General features: G+C 36.4%; 1 protein-coding gene across 2 annotated transcripts in view; it reads right to left on the bottom strand.

Moving 5' to 3' along the window:
• panx1a (pannexin 1a) overlaps positions 1-3402 on the bottom strand; it is a 16897-nt gene extending 13495 nt beyond the window's left edge. The window contains exon 1 of one of the 2 annotated variants that reach the window (XM_016528130.1): positions 3293-3402. The gene's annotated coding sequence lies outside the window, so the exon portion shown is untranslated. The remainder of the gene's footprint in view (positions 1-3292) is intronic. The other variant, XM_016528129.1, reaches the window with a different exon arrangement.
• Positions 3403-7377: the final 3975 nt, after the last annotated feature.

Raw genomic sequence — 7377 nt, 5'->3', positions numbered from 1 at the left:
AAAGAAAATAAGTGGACAATTCAACGGCATAATTTATTCATGCCGCAATGCATGCTGGGAGTCATGGATGAGTTTTTTTCCTGTGCTGGTACCCAGCATGCATTGCAGCATGAAGCTTTTGATTGTCACCATTGTTGAGATTCATATGCTGATTCTTGATGTCTCTGTGTGTCTTAAAGATGCCGTAGTTTTAAAGCCTTTGAACATTAGAAGTTTTCAAAATCCATCATAATTGTCTATCATCACAACTTGCAGTGTCATATAGCTATCTTAAATAACATGAAACAAGGGAAAACCCACACTATAGTTTCAAAGATCAGCCACTAAACGAAATCAGTGAATGGCCACGAAATGATGATGACACCAGCATCAATAACTAACCAGAAGCATTTAATTATAATTTTTCTATGCTTTTATTGCTATAACAAATGTGCTTCACAAACACAGTTACAACAACCAGACAAGCTAGCATTAACAAATGAAGGGTCAAGAGCCCAACTAAAGGAAACACTGATCGCCACGATGGTGAGGTCAAACAAAACGTTTTCAATAAAACAGCTAAACCTCTGTTAATTCTCAAAGAATTTTTGTAAATATATGACAGAAATAAAGTCAAACTCTAATGCTGTTTGTGGAGTTGTTTGATCATGTTCTGCTGTCTTATTTCAGTTGATTTCATCTAAGTCTGTGGCTGAAGTCAGTTGTAGTTCTTGTGTTTCTCTTTTCTTCAGTGATTCTGCTTGTTAACAGCAGCTGTTCATCACTGTCTGAATTCACTCATTAGTGTTCATTCTCTCTGTCAGGTGGACTCCCCATCATTTGAATTCTATATAACGTTTGCATTATTTCCATTAAAATGTCTGGTCTACTTTCCGAGGGACTGTATACTAAGCTAGCCAATGATGAACTTGAATCTGAACAAACAACTGATTTCGCAGCTCTTATCTCCTCTGTCCACTGTATTGCTAATAATAGTGCAATCATTTCCCCTGTATAAACTGATAACTCATCACTGATCCTTTTCCTTACTGATAAATGAAATTCTGGAACAGTAAACGCTACTCCTACCTTATTGTCTAAACTCTTTGATGCATCTGTGTAGATCTGAACATAGCTGTAGTACTCATTAATATATGTCTGCACATTATATAAATTACATTCCTTACCCTTATTTTTCTGTTCTAACAATGTAAAATCTACTGTAGCATCTGAAAGTAACCAAGGTTTTATTACAGGTAGCGGTACAGTTGGACTAACATTTAACTGATTAACTTCAAGTCCTGTTGCTTTCTGTATCACGGTCCATCCAAAACTTTTAATTTTCCTCCTGTCTTTTTCCCAACAGGGCTTTAAAGTATCTAGTGTTGGATGCTCTTGACTATGGCCTTGTAAATTAACCCAATAATTCACTGATAACTGTACCCTTCTCATTTCTAATGACATTTCCCCCATTTCAACCTGTTGAATTCTGTAAAACCACCGACCTTTTTTCTCCTTATCCCATTGTTTTTGCCACCTTTCTTTCAGTCTTTTCTTAATAATACTCTTGATTTCATTCTTACTTAGATTAACAATTAAGTTAATGTCGTTGTTTTTAACTGCTTCCTTTGCTTCTTTATCTGCAGTTTCATTTCCTTGGACACCAATATGCGCCGGCACCCATACAAATACCACTGTACTCCCCATCATTTGAATTCTATATAACGTTTGCATTATTTCCATTAAAATGTCTGGTCTACTTTCCGAGTGACTGTACTGTAAACTAGCCAATGATGAACATGAATCTGAACAAATAATTGATTTCAAAGGTCTTATCTCTTCTATCCACTGTATTGCTAATAATAGTGCAATCATTTCCCCTGTATAAACTGATAACTCATCACTGATCCTTTTCCTTACTGATAAATGAAATTCTGGAACAGTAAACGCTACTCCTACCTTATTGTCTAAACTCTTTGATGCATCTGTGTAGATCTGAACATAGCTGTAGTACTCATTAATATATGTCTGCACATTATATAAATTACATTCCTTACCCTTATTTTTCTGTTCTAACAATGTAAAATCTACTGTAGCATCTGAAAGTAACCAAGGTTTTATTACAGGTAGCGGTACAGTTGGACTAACATTTAACTGATTAACTTCAAGTTCTGTTGCTTTCTGTATCACTGTCCAGCCAAAACTTTTAATTTTCCTCCTCTCTTTTTCCCAACAGGGCTTTAAAGTATCTAGTGTTGGATGCTCTTGACTATGGCCTTGTAAATTAACCCAATAATTCACTGATAACTGTACCCTTCTCATTTCTAATGACATTTCCCCCATTTCAACCTGTAGTGCTGTAATTGGTGTAGTTTTTATAGCTCCTGTACATAATCTCAATACCTGATGCTGTATGTTATCTAACTTTCTAAGAGATGTTTCTGCTGCTGATCCATACACCACACAACCATAATCTAACACGGATCTAACCAATCCACTATACATGGCCTTTAATGCCATCCTATCTGCCCCCCATTCACTTCCAACTAAACACCTCATTGTATTTATTATTTTCTTACATTTGTTCACTATATTCTGAATATGCACCGCCCATGTAACTCTTTCATCAAACCATATCCCTAAAAACTTAAAATGTTTCACTCTTTCCAGTTCTTGATTACATAATTTTAGTTTTACCTCACTTCCAATTTTTTTCCTTATAAAAAACATTATCTTTGTTTTGTCAACTGAGAATTTAAAACCCCATTTATATGACCATTCTTCAACTATTGCAATAGCCTCCTGTAATTTTTTTTTACAATAAAGTCAATATTCCTTCCCCTTTTCCAGATTGCCCCATCATCAGCAAAGAGCGAAAACCCCAGCCCATTATCCAGATCTTCAAATACATAATTTATCATTATGGAAAACAATAATGCCACTACACTCTGTCTATTTATTTGTGCTTTTCTTATTTCGTGTTCTAAACACACAGCCGGATCCATTGTATTTCTCCCTTTCCTAAAACCACTCTGATACTTGGATAAAAATTTACTATTTTCCACGTGATACATTAACCTTTCATTCACCATTTTTTCCATTATCTTACCAATATTAGACGTCAAAGCAATAGGTCTATAATTTTCTGGATTTGTACAATCTTTCCCAGGTTTACGTATTGGAACTATCACCGCCTCCTTCCAACTTTGTGGTAATTTTCCTTCCTCCCAAATTTTATTGTACATTTTTAATAAAACATCCTTGGATAATTCACTGAGATGACTTATCATTAAATAGCAAATCTGATCCATACCTGGAGCTGATTTCCTGGTTTTTCTAAGAGCTCGATTTAACTCTGACTTCGTAAATGTCATATTTAGTTGATCATTATTGTATTCCTCACTCTGTATTATCTCTTTATACTGCTCCAACGTCCTTTCCCTTCCTCTTTTTCCCTCCTCACTAATATTGTCTGAGTTATGTATTTTAACAAAATTTTTCGCCAACATTTCTGCTTTCTCTTCATCTTTAAAGCTGTTGTATCTCCATCCCTTAAAATTGGATACCAAACTCTCTTTTTATCCCATTCATTCTTTTTATCATTCCCCATACTTGACCTATTTATGTTTCAACATTTCGTTGTTCTTGTTGCTCTTCGTTTTCATTTTCTTCTTTCTTCTATGAGTTTTACTGTCGGGCTTCGAAGAAATACCTGCAGAGCGCCACCTGCTGTGCTGGAGCAGAAGAAAGATGAGTTTCGGGACAGTGGTCCTTACCAGGGGCCTCGGTAAATTTTAAGGTGATCACATGTGACAAGATCGGATTTTGGCCATCGGATTGGATCAAATCTTGAAAATGGGTTGTTAAAAAAAAAAAAAAAAAGATTCTGAATTCGGATTAGATCACAAAATCCCATCTCGGTTTTGATCTGGATTAAATCCTTAGTTTGTGTTGTTCAAACGTTTTAGTAAGATTGGGATACTTTTGATAAAAAAAAACCTGGATTATCTGATCCCAGCAGAAGGGTGGATTTCAGGAACAAAAATGTAATAAAACTTTAAAACTGGTCCAAAAAATACAACATTTGTAACATGTAATATATCCCCAAATCCCCAAACAGCTGTCAATATCAAACAAAAACATTGTATTTAATTTAAAGTTTTTATTTATTTTTTTTTTATCACTGATTGTAAACTACATTGACACAATCATAGTTATTTGTGTAAATGCAATGAAAAACTAGAATGCAAAATCACATCCCTTTAGGGGCTCCGTAGAGCATTAGTAATCCAGATTTGGAAATCTAAAAAAGTGTATATCTGGATCAGGGTGATCCAATCCAATTTTGCTTTGAAAAACCGGCACAAAAGTAAAATGGGTTACCTGATCCTGGATTGCAAAACATGGTATTTCCAAATCCAGATCATTCTGATCCAGATGAAACTTTTTGAACAACTGGCCCCTAGTTATTACTGCTCTGTTGCAGGACAGCAGATTTGATTTTGCAGGACAATGTGGGACACAAGAGAGAGAGATACATTTATGACTATTAGACTTGGTTTCAATTGTTTGGAAAGCAATAACATGCTTTATAGCCAGTAAGCTTTGTTAATTGTGACCAGCTCTGTGACTGGCCCTCAATTTCAACAAGTTCAGGGGCCAGTTGCATAAATTTAGTCACTGTGTTAAAATCAATCTTTTCTGATTCAAATTAGGCCAATCTACTTTTTTCTTATGCAACTCACTTTAAAAAGTTGTCAAGTCTTTAAGAAAAAAATAAGTAATAATAGATGACTTAGCTGTAAGACTAGTCTAAGCATTTTATGCAACCGGCACCAGGGCCCAGTTGTTCAAAAGTAATCCAGTGGGATTTTGGATCACGGATTGGATCAAATCTTAGAAATGGGTTTTTCAAAAGCAAAAGAGGGATTCTATGGGTGCAAAGACATGATGTGTTTAAATGGTGTCACCCATTAACCAGCAATGAGCTGATTGGTGTAAGCCTAATTGAGCACAAACCAAAGCAATCATGCTCAAGGCTTTTTAGATCAGTGTTGGCTACACCAAAGAGTTGGAACCATGGACTCAAAGGGGTGTGATCCTGGATAGCAAAACATTGGATTTCCAAATCCGGATCAATTTGATCCAGATTACATTTTTTGAAAAACTGGGCCCAGGTGATAAAATGTAATGTACTGAAGCGAATACTGTAACATTCAAGTAGATGAAATCACGTTTTATTTGTTCACCTTTTCATAAAAGCATGAAACTTGGTACACTTGTGCAGTTTGGGGCCCTGAACATTTTCAGAAATGGAGCCATCGCAAAAACGCCTTGTGGTCGCAATGGTGGCCCTTTTACTTTCTGCCATTACCAAATTATGTATTTTGTATCTCCTGAACCAAACATGATAACACAGAAAAGGTGACGTCTACGCCTATGTTTTTATGGTCAAGTATTACAGTGATACCATATAGTTAATGGGGAATTCAGTGATGTTGTGAGAAGAATTACAATGAAATCGCAATATCTGAGAAGATGCAGAATGAAATTTCAAGCATATTTCCTGTAAACCTAATTTACACTCACTCTCTGGGGCCAGAGTTGTCTATTATGTTAGTGTCCACAAGGGGGAAACATTTATTTCAGTTGATATTCTCAGTGCAGCCTTCCTTCTTGATGAACTGTCACTCTGTCACCTTGGTAGCAGTCAACACTCTGCCTGACTCTACATTTATTCATTTATCAGACACTTTTATCCAAAGCAACTTCGAGGAATCCAACATGCGATTCATCATAAAGAGGCAAATAAACACAGGAAATACTCGGAATACAAAGTTTTAGACATTGTTCAGATTAGTACAAGCAAGAACAGGAAGAGATTAAGGAAAGTGAAGGTTCTTTTTTATTAAATTAAGATGCAGTCAAATGCAGATGTAGTGTTGACTAAAGAGAGATTAGTTTTTCAGCTGTCTCTTGAAAATGGTCAGGGATTCAGCATTCCGGATGGGGTTGGGAAGATCGTTCCACCAGCCAAGAATGGTGAGCGAAAATGTTCTGCCTCTCTGTGATGGTACCACGAGGCGTCGCTCACTTACAGATCTCAGGCTTCTGGAGGGGATGTAGATTCGTAAGAGTGAGTGGAAGTAGGCGAGTGCTGAGCCTGTGGCTGTTCTTTATGCAAGCATCAGTGTCTTGAACTTGATGGGAGCCGTAACCGGTAAATAAATAGAGGTGTGGCGTGGGTCCTATTGGGCTCATTGAAGATTAGACGTGCTGCTGCATGCAAACATTAAATGCCTTTTACTGGATTCAGTGCATCTTGAACTTGTATTTTTTGTCTCCCATTTTCAGGACTTACCTTTGAAGGGGGCCACTGTCCTGCAGAGTTTTGTGTGTTCAGCAGCTGTCCTTCCATCATCACTTTTGGTAGGTGTTAACCACTTCATACCAGGAATACCCCATAAGACTTGCTGTTTTAGAGATGCTCTGACCCAGTCATCTAACCAACACTATTTGGCCCTTATCAAAGTCACTTAGATCTTTTAGCTTGCCCATATTTCCTTCTTCCAACACATCAAAAAAATAAATAAATAAAATACAGAGAACTAAACGGAGTTGGATGATGACATCACTGTTTTCTACAGGGCTGCTGCTTTACAGCTGAATTGAACTCTGCTTGCATCTTTGAATCATTTCCCCCCTTTATCCCTGTAATGCTGTTTTGAAACAATCTGTACAATCGTATACAAAGCACTATATACATAAAGGTGACTTGACGGAGAAAGGCAAGTTTATTTATTTAGTTTTGTTTATTTGGATATGCCCATCTCTGAAGTTTCAGTTTTGTAGCAATGTTAAAAAAAATGAACAAGACAACATAAATTTGAACACATACACCTTAATTACCAGACCAGAAGCCTCATAAGGTGCCAAAATATGGTCATCTTTTTAGTTAAGTCTTCATCTTCATCAGTTAAGAAATGATAGGCCTATGTATTGTTGACTGATAACAATCAGTCTTTTGAAAGTCATTTCAAGGGTTCGCAGAACAGCATTCTTCCACCTTAGAAATATTTTTAAGTTACAGTGTACAGTGAGTATAGAAAAGAATCAGCCCCCTTTAAAATACTCACATTTTGCTTTGCAGCCTGAAATGAAGACGTCACACAGTTTTTGTTTTATCCAGCTGTATTTACTCAGTGCAACTTATAACATCCAAGTGAAAGATATAACAGCAACATGTCAAGAAAAAAAAAACAAAAAAAAAAACAGAATCACTGAGTTGGAAAAAGGATCAGCCCCTTGTGTCAGTATTTTGTTGAGCCACCTTTTGCTTTATTTACAGCCTTTAGTCTTTTGGGATTTGTCTCTATTAACTTTGCACACCTAGACTTT

This window comes from Sinocyclocheilus rhinocerous, unplaced genomic scaffold (assembly GCF_001515625.1).
Source record: "Sinocyclocheilus rhinocerous isolate Xijiao unplaced genomic scaffold, SAMN03320098_v1.1 scaffold601, whole genome shotgun sequence".
Lineage (NCBI taxonomy): Eukaryota > Metazoa > Chordata > Actinopteri > Cypriniformes > Cyprinidae > Sinocyclocheilus > Sinocyclocheilus rhinocerous.
Note: the sequence above shows the minus strand (reverse complement) of the source record. Positions and strands in the feature narration are given on the sequence as shown.